This window comes from Protopterus annectens, chromosome 6.part0 (assembly GCF_019279795.1).
Source record: "Protopterus annectens isolate FY-2018-M chromosome 6.part0, PAN1.0, whole genome shotgun sequence".
Taxonomy (NCBI): domain Eukaryota; kingdom Metazoa; phylum Chordata; order Ceratodontiformes; family Protopteridae; genus Protopterus; species Protopterus annectens.
Window position 1 is genome coordinate 848,135,907 of NC_056737.1, and position 17,500 is coordinate 848,153,406.

Below are 17,500 nucleotides of genomic sequence, written 5' to 3' on the forward strand. Positions count from 1 at the left end.
AATATATGCGCATTGGTGGCAAGACCCACATTTATGTGTCCCTAGATCATAGACTGGTCTATCATTGAACACGTTAAGAGACAACTTGGGAAAACAAAGATGCTGTTTAAGGTTCTTCAGATTACTGAAGACATAATGTGGGCAGTTCCCAACAACGCTGTGTATCACTATTGGCAGTAAGAATGTTCCAATTGTCACATATCACCTGCTGTACAAAAGACACATTCTTGCCATATGGTAGAATCAAAGGAGTCTGTGAAGAGAAAGTAGGTACTCTAGGACCCACATGTGAGTTAGAAAAATATGGTCTACCTTTGTGTGGCCTAAGTTTAATAACATTGCTATAAATAGAATCTATATTGTTGTCATCGTAACCTCTATGCAAAAAACTGTGTCTCAATTTAAGTAGTTCAGATGTAAATAAACAGTCATCTGAACAAAGGCGTGAAATCCTGAGTGCTTGACCCTTGACAATATTGTCAAAGGTCCTCGGATGGTGCATGCTACCTGTAGAAAGAAATGAAGCTCTGTAGCAGGGTTTCCTGAATATTTTGGTGTGTAAAGATCCGTTGTCCCTATATACAGTGACATCCAAATAATTGATGGAATCTGTGGAATGCTCCATTGTAAACTTCAAAAAGCCCTCCAATCCAGTCACATGCTCAAAAAACGACTCAAGAGCATCAGCTGTGCCATGCCAAAGGAGAAAGAGGTCATCAACAAAACGTCTGTAAAAGATGATGTTGGTGCATGTCAACATGACCTCTCTCTCCCTGGCTACCATGACTAAGTTAGCATAAGAATTGGCACAGCTGGTGCCCATGGCTACTCCAGTGGTCTGTCTGTAATGACTGTCCAAGAAGACAAAATAATTGTTCTCCAGGACTGTCTCAAGCAGCAAACTCAGAAAGTCAGCCTCAGTAGCTGTAAGAGTTTCACACATTAACTTTCTAACCAAGTCAATTCCTATATTGTTAGGGATGCACGTAAATAATGATGTTACATCCATAGTAACGAACTGTACACCATCTAAACTTTCCATAGCTTGAACACATTGATACAAATCACTTAAGAATTGACTGGTGTCTCTAAGGACATAAGTAAACCGTGCTGGAACCTGTTTAAGCTTACAATCCAAGTACACAGTTATTAAACTTAGGCCACACAAAGGTAGACCATATTTTTCTAACTCACATGTGGGTCCTAGAGTACCTACTTTCTCTTCACAGACTCCTTTGATTCTACCATATGGCAAGAATGTGTCTTTTGTACAGCAGGTGATATGTGACAATTGGAACATTCTTACTGCCAATAGTGATACTGGGTCTTGCCACCAATGCGCATATATTGATACTTCCAGGTTTTTTAGAAATCCAAATGATGGACGCCTTTGGGATCTTAGATGTTATTCAGATTGTAGCACTAAGAATATAGTCTATGTGGCATGTTGCCAACAGTGCTATATGTTTTATGTTGGCAAAACGAATCGCTCCCTACATGAGCGTATAAGGGACCATCTATATTGCTTTAATAGACTGGAGACATATAGTGCTATAGCCAAACATATGCTGTCTTTTGCAGGACATGTTTTTTTGTTTCAGGTCCTTTGTGTTCATTTTGAAAGTCCAAGAGGAGGTGATCTAGTGAATATTACAGAGCTTTCTGAGATCAGATGGATATTAAGGTTAGCGGCACATCGAGGCAGGGGCCTGAACGATCATGTGCCGTTAAAACCTGTGTTGAAAGCTAGATCGCTCAGATAATGTATATTTTTTTATATATTTTTTGATAACTTTCATTTTTATTTAATGTATTGTTCGATAAGTATTTTTATCTGACACTTTTTGTCATACATTTTTTAGTGGTGTTGTGTCTTTAAAATTTTAACAGGATATGACATATGCATATTTGAACTATTTAATGAAGGAAGTGATGCCATTTTTATGTATGTCTGATGAAGCGGGTGAACCGCGAAAGTGCTCACATCGATTAAAACTTGGATTCGTTGATTTTACATTTGGCAGTTTTTGGCTGTTATTTGATCGTTTTTGCCAAACTTTGTTCATTTCATTTGTGGACTATACCTTCAGCCAGTTCTGGGATTTGTTTGGTTCATACCTTGCTGTGGTTTCTGGGTTTGTTTTAGTATATATATATATATATATATATATATATATATATATATATATATATATATCAGCATATATATATATATATATATATATATATATAGGCATATAGTATATACATATATATATATATATATATATGTATATAGGTCTACTTCATAACACTGAAATTTCATAACGTTGAATTTCATAACATTGAGACTAAAACATACAAATCCCAAAACACTGAAAACCCAAAATATTGAAAACTCCGAACATTGAAAGTGTGCTTCATAACATTGAAAACTGCAGTGCATATGTAAACAACATGGTCTCCACCTATAACAACACCTAACTAACAAACACACTTTCTACTACATTTCTGCAGGGGGGGCAAGCACCCCCCATCACACTACAGTGGAGAAAAGTTAATTTCCTAACCTCAGTGTGAGGTTAGGAAATTAACTTTTTTCCACTCTAGTGCAATCTTGGAGTTGATATATTTAATTTACGGGGGGGTGTGGGGAGCAGCCCTCTTGCACAAATGTAGTAAAAAATGTATTAGTTAGGTGTTATTATAGGTGGAGGGGATCTTATTTACCTGTACAATGTAGTTTTCAATGTTATGAAGCACACTTTCAATGTTCTGAGTTTTCAATGTTTAAATTTTCAGTTATGGTTTCAATGTTATGAAATTCAGCATTATGAAATTTTAATGTTATGAAGTAGACCCATAATATATATATATATATATATATATATATATATATATATATATATATATATATATATATATATATATATATATATATATATATCAAGGATGTAACTGCAGCTGTGTGTGTGTGTTTGTGTGTGTGTGTGTGTTTGTTATGTGACTGTGTAACCAAACACAGTAGAGACTGCCAAGAATGATACAGATTTCCACTCCACAACCACTATAGGTATCCAAACACTTTATTGATTTATCCAAAAATACAAGTTGAGCACTTTCTTCCCACAATCGGGTCTTGCTCTTAAATACCCATAGGCAACCACCCCACCTATTCCAATTAAACAGTTAACATCCTCACAGAATACTTAAAGCAATCCTACTCAAAAAACACATTTACTCAAAAAAAAACACACACAAAACCACATTTTCTCTACTGGGAAAATAACATTGATGGCAACTACCATAAATTCATATCCTAATCCTTCAATAAAAAGTTTATAATTATATAAAATGATAATATTTGTTAAAAAGTATTGCTTATACAAATTTTTATATACACATAATACATTTGAATATTAAAACCTAAAAATTAATAAAATACTTATATGCAAAAACATTCCTCCTTCATACTTCCTGTGATTATGCCTAAATATTAAACAATGAACTTAAAATGGCTTTGAGCAACAAGAAAATGAACAATATATAAATGTGTATAAAAAGTATTATACTTGGTTTTAATTTAACCTAAAATGTTTTTTTTTTCACTTCAAAATACACATAATATTAACATTCACATTAATTCCTGGGGACTGGGTGGCGTTTATTCTCAATTGCCACCTTAATTCACATAAATCCAAGTGCACATCCAGTATTGCCACTTGAGTGTTCTTGACAATTTGCTGGAGTACTAAAAATTTAAAAGTGTCCCAAAAATATTTGGTATACCAAAACTGCATAAAGCCTTAAATAATCCAGCATTTAGACCGATAGTCGATGGTAAAAGGGCAAAAACTTGTTTTGTTAGCAAGTTTTTGGACCAAACAGTTTGGGTATATATGAATATATATGTAGAGATTCTTGGCATTTTTTGGAGAAAATGAATGGAGCAAGGGTAAGCAATGACATGCTATTGGTGACCATAGATGTTTGCAACCTTTCTTCGTAATCCCACATGAAACAGGGCTTAACTGGCTGGAAATGCAATTATTAAAGATGGGGCTGTATGTGCAGGATGAGATTAACAAACTGTCAGCACTTATGGAGATGGTGTTGTGTAATAATTACATTTTCTTTGAAGGCCAGTACTACAAACAGGCAACTGGGGTAGCCATGCGGGCAGCCTGCACCCCAATTTTTGCCAACTATGTGATGGCATATTGGGAGCAGGAATACATATTCAAAAATCCCTTTGCCGAACACATTAAGGTTTTTACTCGTTTTTTTGGATGAGATTTTCCTAATTTGGGATGGAACTTTTGAGAGTCTAATTGATTTTTTTGAGTATATTAATGCAACATCCCATTTTTTGAGATTTACATATACTTATAGTAGAGAGAGTATCACATATTTGGATATGAATCTGAAGTTGGATTGTGTGGATAAAAAGCTCAGTTCAGAAATTTATTGGAAACCAACTTTTTCCAATGCTTATTTAGATTTTTCAAGTTTGCATCCTTTATCCCAAAAAAAGTCTATTGTTAAGGGACAAATGGTGAGGGCTGCCCGTATGGTAAGTGATATAGCATTTGAATGTGAAGTGGAATTCATTGCCCAATTATTCAAGAAGAGAGGGTACCCCGCTAATATGATAGAAAAGATTGTCAAAGAGGTGAAAACCAAAAGGCTTTGCGGGGTATTCAAGCCAATCTTAAAAGGAGGTGAAATAGGTTTAGTTTTAATTCAGGTGAACCTATATCAGAAAAGAATAATAAAAAGGTTTATGAATCACTTAGTTTCATTACAACATATAATCTGGACGGGGAGGAAATAGCGGAAATTATTAGACGAAATTGGGGAATTTTGGCATGTGATGACCGTCTTACTGAAAAAATTGGTATAAAACCTGGAGTAGTCTTTAGGAAAGACAGATCATTTAAGAATATGTTGGAAGCAAATGGTAATAACAACAAAAGGAATAAGCAAACTGGTTTGGCCCTGTTTAGGATTAACGGAAATTATAAATGTGGAATGGGCACTTCTTGTAAAAATATACTGGAAACTAAGGACACATTTGTTTTGAATAACAGGGCATTACACATTACTGGTCATTTTAATTGCAATCACATGAATATGGTCTACTTGGCTAAGTGCCAAATGTGTTCCACATTCTATGTCAGTAGGACTTGCAGGAAATTTAAGGATAGGATGAGGGAGCATCTATTAGACTTAAAAAAATCAAAAAATTACCAATGCTTTAAGCATACATATACAGGAATTTAATGGGCACACTTTTACATTTTTAGTACTCCAGCAAATTGTCAAAGATACTCAAGGGGCAATACTGGATATGCACTTGGATTTATGTGAATTAACGTGGCAATTGAGACTAAACGCCACCCAGTCCCCAGGAATTAATGAGAATGTTAATATTATGTGTATTTTGAAGTTAAAAAACATTTTAGGTTAAATTAAAACCAAGTATAATACTTTTTATACACATTTATATATTGTTCATTTTCTTGTTGTTCAAAGCCACTTTAAGTAAATTGTTTAATATTTAGGCATAATCACAGGAAGTATGAAGGAGGAATGTTTTTGCATATAAGTATTTTATTAATTTTTAGGTTTTAATGTTCAAATGTATTGTGTATATAAAAATTTGTATAAGCAATACTTTTAACAAATATTATCATTTTATATAAATATAAACTTTTTATTGAAGTATTAGGATATGAATTTATGGTAGTTGCCATCAATGTTATTTCCCCAGTGGAGAAAATGTGGTTTTTGTGTGTGTTTTTTTGAGTAAATGGGTTTTTTGAGTAGGATTGCGTTAAGTATTCTGTGAGGATGTTAATTGTTTAATTGGAATAGGTGGGGTGGTTGCATATGGTTATTTAAGAGCAAGTCGTTTGGTGTTTTAAATGTTTTGAGGAAGACCCGATTGTGGGAAGAAAGCACTCAACTTGTATTTTTGGAGAAATCAATAAAGCGTTTGGATACCTATAGTGGTTGTGGAGTGGAAATCTGTATCGTTCTTTTTATGTGACTGTGTTATATACATATATGTGGAGGGTCTAAATCACTCTACACCTTTATGTAGCTATACATATATATATGTGTGTATATATATATATATATATATATATATATATATATATATTTATATATATATATATATATATATATATATATATATATATATATATATATATCGACACACAAACACATATGTACGTATGTATATGGATCTAGGACACATGTTTGACTTGTGTCCGAATCACAAAACATCAAACACACATACACGAAAGCGCTTAACATCAAAAAGCGCTTCCGTATATGTGTAGTTCAAAAAAAAAATCTACATTTCTGCTTTGCCCCCCTGCACCCCCCACACCCCCCTACTTTAATATTTTCACTCCGAGATCGCACTACAATGGGGAAAAGGGAATTTTTCCTTACCCATACTGTAGTCTGATCTACGAAACAGGCACACATACACGGAAGTGCTTGTCGATGTTAAGCGCTTTCGTGTATGTGTGCTCAGTGTTTTGTGATTCAGATATATGCTAGTCGAGCATGTGTCCAGATCCTATATATATATATATATATATATATATATATATATATATATATATATATATATATATATATATAGATATATATAAAATACATATGCCACATACTAATAGATTGGGTAATCATGTGTGAGGGGGATAGGAAGAGACAGATACGTATACATAGCTGTCTGTATGCACACGCATATTTTCATATATCAGTTCCTCAGGCAAATGAAGCATCAGACATGGACTCAAGTTAGCTAAGTGTAGGTGCATGACCAGTGTAACTATCAGTACTTACAAGATGACTCCAGGCCAGACCTACTTGTACTCCAGTCTGGGATTTTGTGTGCTGCAGCCAATTGACTGCTGCACGTGATTCAACAGTCACCTCATTGCTATTTTGTGCAAGGCATTCCCTGGCTGTGTGCTGAATGTAATATATGTCTCATACCTATCAAGTGTAAAGATTGTAATAGAATGTACATAGGTCTGCATATGTATGTTACGTTGTACATAGTATTGTGGATTGCTGGTACATTGTTGGCAAATCATTATAGGTTGACATTAGGAAATGCTGACAGACATTTGAGTTACTGACTCAATACAGGAAACCAATGCTAATGCATGACCTGTTATTCTCTAAACTTTCTACATTTGTCTGGCCAGTAGTTAATTCTTCCCCTTGTATTTGGGCCTTTGTCCCACTACTCTTCATGGCTTTGTGCAGATTTCCTGCTCTAAATGGTTGTGGGTATGATGTGACTGGCTTACATGCTGTAACAGTACACACAGGGTGACCGTCTACATACCTCTCACTATACATGTTTTTGCAAGATGTCCAGCATTTTGCTCCATATGTCTGCTTTGTTCCACATACAGTTGTGGTTTCCCAGTAAATATACTACTAAATGGAGCCCACTGAAAAGTACAGACACAGTTAAGTGATGGCTTTTACATCCTGCTGCTAACCTGACCTATTGCAACCTGCTGTTATACTAGCCACCTACTAGGTTACTCATAGCATATAGAATATGTTTGCATGTTTGCCCCTCTGCCACCCATTGTCTCTGACTTTGTCCAGCTTTCTGGCATGAACATATTGTGGCATATTGACAGTCTGTAGGAGTCCCACCATATAAGTACCTCACATGCAAAAGTTGTAGCTGCAGCCAGCTTCGAACCATCAGCACCACCAACCATGCTAATGTCCTTAGCCCAGTGAGCCACAGCAGCCACCAGAAGGTGAGGTTTAATTCCTCACACTATCAACAGCAGACAGACAGATATACACTGTGAGCCCTGCTGTGATCCCTGCGTTTTGTGGAAAATAGGACATTTGGGCAGGTTCTTTGTGACAGCCCTGGGATTGTGTGGTCTGCAGATATATCCTTGCAAACATACTGTTACTACAGTTGTATGGGAACACTGATGTGTTGGGGTAGTGGACTCTGGCATTGACAGTAGTGAGTCTATCCTATGACCACACTGTTTGGCATTTCCCTTGCATACTGCATTGGTTTTTCAGCCTTGTGGCCTAATGGATATTATTGGCCCCTCAGTATTGGACAGAGGAGCTGTTAGTTCTCTGCAAGTACCCCAGCAACCACTGTATTCCCTTACATACATGCAGCAGGACCATACATATGCTACCATAGTCTAGTACCCCGTACATTTGTTGCAAAGGTGAGTGACTTACCTTGTGAATGCAGCAGGTGAGAGACCTGTGTTTCAGGGTTGACTCTGTCTGATGCATGCAGTACACAGCCAATACATGGTAAGGTACAGGTTGTGTGGTGTGGCTAGCATCCTTTTTACTATGTATGTGAGTTGGAGTAAGGTGTCAATTCCTAGGACCCTAAGTTGTCAGCACATGTGCTATGTGTTGCCTCTTTGCCAAGGCCAGGGCATACTGGGCATGCCTACATCTGCCTACAGAGACAACCTCAGGGGGTTCCTCCTCCAAGTCCTCCTGTGGGTGTGGCTGTGGGGACCTAGGCACTGGTGGGGGGCTGTGTGTCCTTCCCTGTGATGATCTTGCCATAGCTATTTCCGCAGGATCATATTGTGTAGCATGGCACATACTTTGAACATCTGTGCACATGTGGCTGGAGATTACTGAAGGGCTCCACCTGATATATCAAGACACCAGAACCATGACTTGAGCAGCCCAAACATATGCTCTATGATGTTCCTAGTTTGTGCATGTGCCTCATTATGGCATACTTCGGTAGGTGTGTGTGCATTTCTGATGGGTGTCATCATCCACAGTTCCAGTATGTAACCAGCATCCCCCAGTAGATGGCGGTACGGTATGTCCCCCCTGGCAAACGTCTGGTACAGCTGTGATACATGCCAGATATGGGAGTTGTGATAGCTGCTTGGGCTGCCAGCACACACATTCTTGATAATGCCTTGGGCATTGCACATGACCAGGCAGTTGATGGAGTGATACCCCTTACAGTTGACGTAGGATCTATCCTCCTCAGTGGGCAGTGCTTTGATGTGTACATGAGTGCAGTCTATGGCACCCACTACCTCAGGGTAGTGTGCTACAGGGTAGAAGAGATGCATACTGCTGGCTTTCTCCTCAGGGATGCAGGGTAAATATATGTGCTCACTGGTATGTGGTAGCATGGCATCCAGGAACTGGTGGAGTATCCTGGATGCTGATGCCTGTGAGACCCCCATCATATCCCCAGTTGGTCTTTGAAAAGTACCTGTAGCTAGTATTCTAAGGGCTACACATACCTTTGTACTGGGATGGGTTCCCCTCTGATGGCTCTGGGTCTGAGTTGAGGGCAGCAGAGCTCAGTGAGGTCTTGTAGTATGTCTCTGTCCACCCTGTAGTGCTCTACAATCTCCAGCTCATGTAGTTCCTAGTAGGTTACCCTGGGCCTGTACACTGTTCTCCCTCTCAGTCTAGGCGTGTTGTCAGCAGCAGCAGCAGCATCAGCATTGACCTCAGCATCTAGCACATACAGATGTAGCAGGGCAGCAGCAGCCCCTAGCATATTATCTCAGTTAAAAGTCCAAAGGCTGTACTGCAATGGTACAGAGTATGGGGGGAAATCAGACTGTGGGGTGTATGCATAGTTTATAGTGCTCTGCTGCAGATGCAGCCTTTGTGATTGGCTAACTATGTTGCATTCCACATGCTAAGTACATCACTGAGCAGTTTGAATGACCCAGTTTAGGAGGAACAGGGTTTATTAGTAATTTATACATGATTGGCTTTCCCGGGCAATTTCCTTTTATTTATTTATTTATTTTTTTAAACTGCCTTCACTGCTAAGCAGTGCGGCATGACTCAAAAACCCGCAGCACTGGTATAAGCAATGCTCAGTGGTCTGGACACACCCCCTTGGATGGGCATGCTCAGCATAGCGGCATGCCACACAAACATGCTCAAACCAGCTAAAACATGTGCCCCTAAGGTAAACAAAGATTAGCATCACCAGACACCCCCCCCACTTAGCTGAGCAGTGTGCTGCACAAACAGGAGCCACTGTGCTCCAATCCACTTAAACAAATAGTGACACACCTCCTTTTGATGTTAGCTACCTCTTCTGTGGACACCAACATGGTTCTGGGGCTACACGGGTTTTATCTGTGGGCACAGTAACCCATTTTTGCTAAACCCAGCTCATTTGCATACGGATCCTTGCACACAACCTGTATACTTTGCTATTCTAGGACCTGCCTCCTTAGCAACCAAGTCTACCTTTGTACATACTCCATGCAAGGCCCTATAATGCACTATTGTCACATATGTATTATTTTTCATTTTTAAACATTTAAGTATTTTTTTTTGCATAATGGCATCTTCGCTCACCACTGCTCATGGCACAAACATAATATGGGTAAGAAAAAAATTAATTATTTTAAATTATTTCCTGTTACATTTTGGATACCCTGGGCATAGTTTTGCACATATCTGTCTCTGCTACACTATTTCTGACCTTCAAACTGGACTCTTTCAGCCCCTCTTCATTTTTAATGCCTTGTACCTGGAAATTTTCCACGTACACTTCTAACACCAACATGAGATCTGCACGAATGTCTGTTTGTTTTCTGGATTGCAAAATAACCTAATTTGCTTGCAATTCACCTGCTTATCAGGTGATTTGCATGCCATGGACACTTCTGTGTTTGCATGCTCGTGCACGCCCCTCAGCTCTGTTTACTGGATTGTACAGTCACTTACTTCCATATAAGCTCCATGCCGCTATGTATACACAGAAAATTTATCCATGTAGGCTTTATTGAATTCCCCCTAAAGAGCAAATGGTGAAAAAAGGAAGTGGGTTATCATGGAAACAAGAAATGGCAATCTAGCCTTCTAGGTAGTAAATGCACACCTCCACTCTTGGAGAAGGAATAAGGATTACCACAAAACTGAGGTGGTGTTATTGTTAAGTCTAAATATGTCAGATATTAAAAATAAGGTGGTGTTATTGTTTGATTTAAATATGTCAGATATTAACAGGTGTACATGTGGGTGTGGCTATGTTACAGGCCGGTATCATTTGTTTTGTTCTTTTAAGCCCATATTTCATATAGCTTCTCAGTGAACCAGCTCAATTGAGCTCTTAGTCTGATACCTGGTTCCTCTTCACTGAGATGGTGAGGGAATTCATTATAATCTAACAGTTGTCTAAGGCTGACTCTCTCATGTGTTTCCTCAAAGAAAAGTCTAGTTTGGATTTTTGTTTTCCAAGATCATGCTCCATGCAGTTTTTACACAGGAGATTAGACTTCACTATACACTTTGTTGTGCTGCTTCTGTCATCCTAAGTAAGTAACTCATCAAACTCCAGCACTGCTATACTTTCTAAGAGAAGGTAGTTTTATTCTGTCATTATTTTTATAGTATAAGGGTCTGCTTTTGAAGATACAAACCTCCTGGCCATCCAGTTTTGAGGAAAAAATACATTTAATTGTAATATAATTAAAAGGGCAACAACAGGATTCTGTTATTAAATGCTCAACTTCTCGGTTCTTTTTTCCCTATTTACTGTCCCTGTTATGAATAAACAACAAAACAGCATTAAAATATTTCAAAGCGACTGTTTCTCTCCACTAGAACAGTACCTTACTGTACTGTGGTGGTTTCACTTTCAAAAAAACTTTTATCCCGCCCTGGAAAAGCTTGCTGCAGTCTCCAATTCATTGATGTCATCAAGGCCAGTGAATACAGGTAGTTTTTTGGCCAATTCCCTCCCCAAACTGACATCATCATGACTATCCTAAAAACCCACCCGTGCTGTCATGTCACAGCTCCCTGGTCCTTCCTGTAGCCATACAGAAAGTAAATGCTAGAACAAGGAAACAGTGCCTGAGTCAACTCTCCTGTTGTGAGCTGTCAATTACACCATGTAACAGCTCAAATTACCCATAACACTTTGACAGCTTGGGAAGTTAGTTGTGAAGGGGGATGAGAGATGAGTCAAATAAATACAATTCAGGCTTCACAAAATACTGCAATTTAGCCATTCTAAAAAGAAGCAGCAGTAAAAAGCACATTGAAAGTCTGTTCTGTGGCATTTGCACTTTGTGTTTTAAGTAGTCATTGAATAGCATGAAATGTTACTTAAAACTGACTGAGAAACAGCAAAATGCATGTAAAATCAATGCAGTGACAGGAGCTTTAGGAAGAAAGAGGCTTACGTGATGTGATTTTTTACAGATGAGCACTGCATTGTGGGATACCTAGAGGCAGGCTAAACAATCAGAATTACTTCAAGATGCCAAACCCCATGTGTTCAGACTCAGAAATCGTGTATAAAATATTTAAAAACCTGTAAATAGTCCCAGAATGGTATCAAAATGTAGGAAACACCAAAGCATGATGCAATAAATGTTTTTTGAGTCTGTAGGTGCGGTTCTCCTTTAATAGCACTTAGGTGTATTAAACTCCTAACTGATAAAAGGTTTCACATTTAAAATTATATCTTTCAGGAGGAAAAGTTTAAAATAAACCCAGCAAAACAGTTAAGATGCATCAAAGCAAAGATGATCTCCAGGATGTTGATTTGGAAAAGTGGTACTGTGCCTGGTAAGTGACGTAGTAAATGGGTAGGATAGGAGAACTCCAGTGGTTAGACAGTACAAACACAACACACTTTGCAGACAAAAGTTAACTCTTAGAGGAAGCCATTCAAAATTAATTTCCAGTCCATCAGCAGCAGTGAAAAATGGATCCAAGTGGTTTTGCTTCTATCAAACATCCTCAGGGAGTATGCTGAATGTATTAAACTCAGCCTGCTGAATATACATATTTTTTAGCACATGCAAGTGTTTCAGTAGAAATTAAATCAGGTGGCAGGGGTCAGTGGTGAAACAACCTAAAGAAAGATATAGGGATTAGATAAATTACAGAGATACTCCAGTAGCATCTTAATATGAACACCAGGTAAAGCAAAGAGGGGAATTATAATAAAAAAAGGACACACCAAGGCACTGAAACACAGATATGATGACCTTTTATCGGATCAACACAGGTTTTGCAATTACTCGAGCTTTTGAGTTGGCATGAACCCTTCATCAGGAGTTATCAACTTGACAGTGTAAGAAACTTCTCTGTGTGGAAGATTTTCAGTCCATATATTTCTAGTTAATCACTGTATATTAATCAGATCAGACAACAGTAGTAGAAGTAGTGAACTTAAACTCGTCTTAAGTCAAAACAAAACAAAAAATAATATTAGAAAATATATAATTGTACAGCATTACTAAGTATTCAAATTTTTGACTGGAAACAGACTGCCTGCCTTGCTTGGATTACTTTCAAATATTTAGTAATGCTGTACAATTGTATATTTTCCATTATTTTTTGTTTTGTTTTGACTTAAGACAAGTTTAAGTTCTCTACTTCTACTACTATTGTCTGATCTGATTAATATACAGTGATTAACTAGAAATATATGGACTGAAAATTTTCCACACACAGAAGTTTCTTACACTGTTTTGTTTTTGGACCCACTACACTTTAGTGGGTTGTTTTGAGACTTCGGGGATACCACGGAGATTACTTGTTTTGAGTTATTAACTTGCTGATGTTAGATACAGTGTTCAAATATCCACTTGGCCTAGAAGGGGATGTACATCATTTATTTAGAATTGGCTAAAAAAAAAAAGACTTGGAAAAATGCAGCTCGGTCTACACATTCATTAAGACCTTAATGTTCAGTTTTTACAATATAACAAGACTTTGTCCAGATTTGTTGTTCTTCAGAACTTTAAGCTGATGTAACAACACCATTTTCTTTTTTCTCTCTCTGTCTTTCTGAAAGTTAGCTAAACCACAGCCTTTGTATAATATTAACTGCATACAACATCCATATATTCTAACCTGTATTCAGTTGGTAATTCCTGCCTTTCTCATCATGGTGAACTGGACATTATTACTAATTAATATTTTCTGTTAACAAAAAAAAAAAGTCACACAAATATTGCTTACTTAGACATACTAACAACTTATAAATTATAACTTCTAGTTAAATCCAGTGAAGGAAAACAAATCTCCCAACATATCTCTTATTTTGAGTTTTATTATCTAATTAAATGTCAGAGTAGTCTCTTTGAATGCTGTCTTCTCTGCTAAATGGACGCTAACTCTAATGTAGCATGCCAAACTTTGATTTTTATAGCGTGACATGACTCTGTCTTCTACAGTTTCAGTCTCTGTCTCTCTCTCTCTCTCTCTCTCTCTCACACACACACACACACACACACACACAGGGCTGTAGCAAGGCTATTCAAATTTGTACTCACAGCTCTTACACTGCTGTCCCCCATACCAAGCTGCAGCTTAATATACATTATTTTCTCTCTCTTTTTTTTTTTTTCAGTTGATACCCACTAACTGTCAAGCCACCCTCCTGTTGATATGTTGACTCATTTATTCCTTCATATCCGGGTTCTCAGCTTATGTGGGTTCCTGGATTTTACACTCAGCTAAGAAGTGAGGTAGGATTTGGGAGTGGTGCCATCATTTCAGATGGCCATATTTTCCCTAGTCTTAAGCCCCTCTCTTATATGCTAACATCAGTGTTAGACTGGGCTGGCAGTGTTAAGTAGTTTGAGTGTGTGCCCTGCCAAAATCTATGAAGTGGCCTTGCCCGCTGTTGTCCTCCTGCCCACCCCAGCTTGGAATTTTATCAATGAGATCTATCCTTCTCTAGAGAGACACTTAACAATGTCCCTCCTCCCCAGGATAGGCATGCTCATCCCTCTTGCCAACCCCATCAGGCACATGAATTGCTTAAACTCGGGACACCGTGGCTGCACTCGGGACTTTTGTGACTTAAACAGAACATGCTGGAGAGACAGATGTGTGCTGCAGAGACTGCCTCTCTTATGGAACACGCTTCCCAACCATGTGAAGCCAAGTTCGCCTATTACCCAGTGTAAGTGCAACCTAGACTAGTGGATGGGAAATGGGAAGTTTACACTAGGCTTGGCACTCATGTCCATTATGGACAGAGGTAGCTTATAAATGCCTGGTCTTTAATGTACTATTTGGATACAAGGCATCATTAGTCTGTCCAGAAAACATGACTAAGCTTAAAGTAGCACGCCCTCAGGTTGTTAGCCTAGTAACACTTTATGAAACTATAAATCTGTGAATGTTTTGGTTCCTTGCTCCTAAAATGTGTGGTTTGTTGCCAGGCATTGTGGCTTGAAGTTATTAAAATGACATGCATTTGAGTTTCAGACTTTATTTCCTTCAGAAAATTCATGCTAACACAAATCCTGTTATTTGAGCAATTTTGTCATTTTTATAACAGCACTATATAAAATCTGTTTCTATTTTTATGCCTTTGTTCCCCCTTTATTTAGGCTTTATCTAGAGTTCTTGAGGTAAGAGATCGAGAGGTATGCAAACCTTGTTACTGCTGCTGCCAGTGGTCAATCGAACTCTGTCTCTCGCACACACACACTTGCACTTTAGAAAATGCATGCTAACAAAAATCCTATTATGCAAGCAACTCTGATGCTTCATGACAGCAATACTTAAAATATGTTCCTATTTTGAGCCTTTGTTGCCCCTTTACTTTTGGCTTTATACAGATCTCTTCAGCAAAGTGGTTGAGAGGTATGCAAACCTCTTAACTGCTGCTGCTACTGCTCTATCGCTCTCACTCTTCATAATCTCTCTCTCACACACCCACACACTTCTGCTTTCATGCATGCAAGCATGCATACACTCATACACACAGACAGAAACATAAACACACATACACACACACACTTTTTTCTGTTTCATTTGTTTTTACACTTGCTAAATAGGTAAAGCGCTACCTAGCAAGTGTAAAATAATAGCTCAATCGATCTCAGTCTCACTCTCATGCACGAATATACTCACACACACACAGACATAAACACACACAATTTTTTTTTTACTTTGTTTTAACTTTCTTTTTTTTTTATTTTACAGTCACTAAACGGGAAAAGCTCTGCTTAGTAAATATAAAATAATGAAGGTTGTTATGTTTTTTTAGTCCAAGCTCCACGGCAGCTTAATATGCTGCCATGAAGCAGCAGATTTGTTTTTCAATGGACATTACCTGTAGATTAACACCCTGCTGGAGAATGTTCATTCTCCAGTCAGGGTGCTGATCTATAGGTTGCTCATTCTCTAATGTAATTTACACCTCACCACCTACTTAAGGGCCGATTAAAGGGTAAGTGTGAAAAAATGCACCCTTTGTTAAAATCCCATTTAGATACAATTGCCAGTGCAGTCGCAATTCCTTGTTTTAGAATATTTTTTAACTAAACCATGAGACATCTTAAGGATCCTAGTGAGAGCCAGATCATGGTCAACTGGGGCTCTAGGCAGAGTAATAGATTGGGCCCCCCTCCAGAACAGCCCCTCCTGCAACAACCCCCTTCCCTAGCACCCCCTGCCCAGGCATTCCAGTATTCCATTACTTGGCTATTTCTCCCCAGTTACCATAAACACAGTTCAAACCTATCAGTGTGTATACTGTTTGCTTATTTAATTCTGAAATTATTACATATATTGAAATAAAATAACACAAATACTGATAGCCATTTGCAACACAATACAATCTCACAATGAAAATTTACTTATCATAAGAAGTAAACTTCTCTGCCATTGAAGCTCACATTCATTGAAACAGCATTAATACCCATATTCAAAGAAAATGCATCTGGCCAGTGGAGGATTAAGTTTATCTTTGGGCTGTTTTCAAACTATAGGCTTCTTGCACACATTTTTAGGGCCATGCATACATGCATGTATTCTTTGATTTATCTTTCTGACTGTATTAAATTATATTCCTTGTATAATACAGCACCGCTTGTTAGAATGTGCTTTAAATTTGTAGTTTTGAACATTCTTCCAGTAAGCAATGAAACAAAATGTATGAACCAATAATGACAAAACTACCAATTTCAGAAAATTTCAACTATAAAAGGCCTCTCTAACTTCTTATCCACCACTATCAGTCAATAAGCATAATCTCCACTGAAGTAAAAGTCATCTGAATAATTCCACATTAAAGAGATCTGCAACTAACGAAGAGGTTGCTACTGGCAAACAACTTTACATTTCGGTGTTTCATCTACAAATTCAGTGTTTACTGCCCTTGAAGAATTAATTACCTATATTATATTACATTAAAATAAATTGGTAACTGGTAATATTGCAGTAAGGAATGACTGACAAATCAACAACAAATAATTATGTTACTAACACTGCTTTCAAATTCTATAGCACAAAAAGTGACTGCCATTTGCTAAACAAAACAGTTAGTTGTACATTGAAAACAGACAGCATGAGGAACAGTAAATTTCTCTTCCCTTGAAACTCACAGTTCCTGAAAATGTACTGAAACTCAAACTCACAATTCCATCAGCAGTCTGGTAGCTGGTGTACAGGATTCAAGCTCTTGTCTCCATTAGGTTCATAGGTTCATAGGTTCATA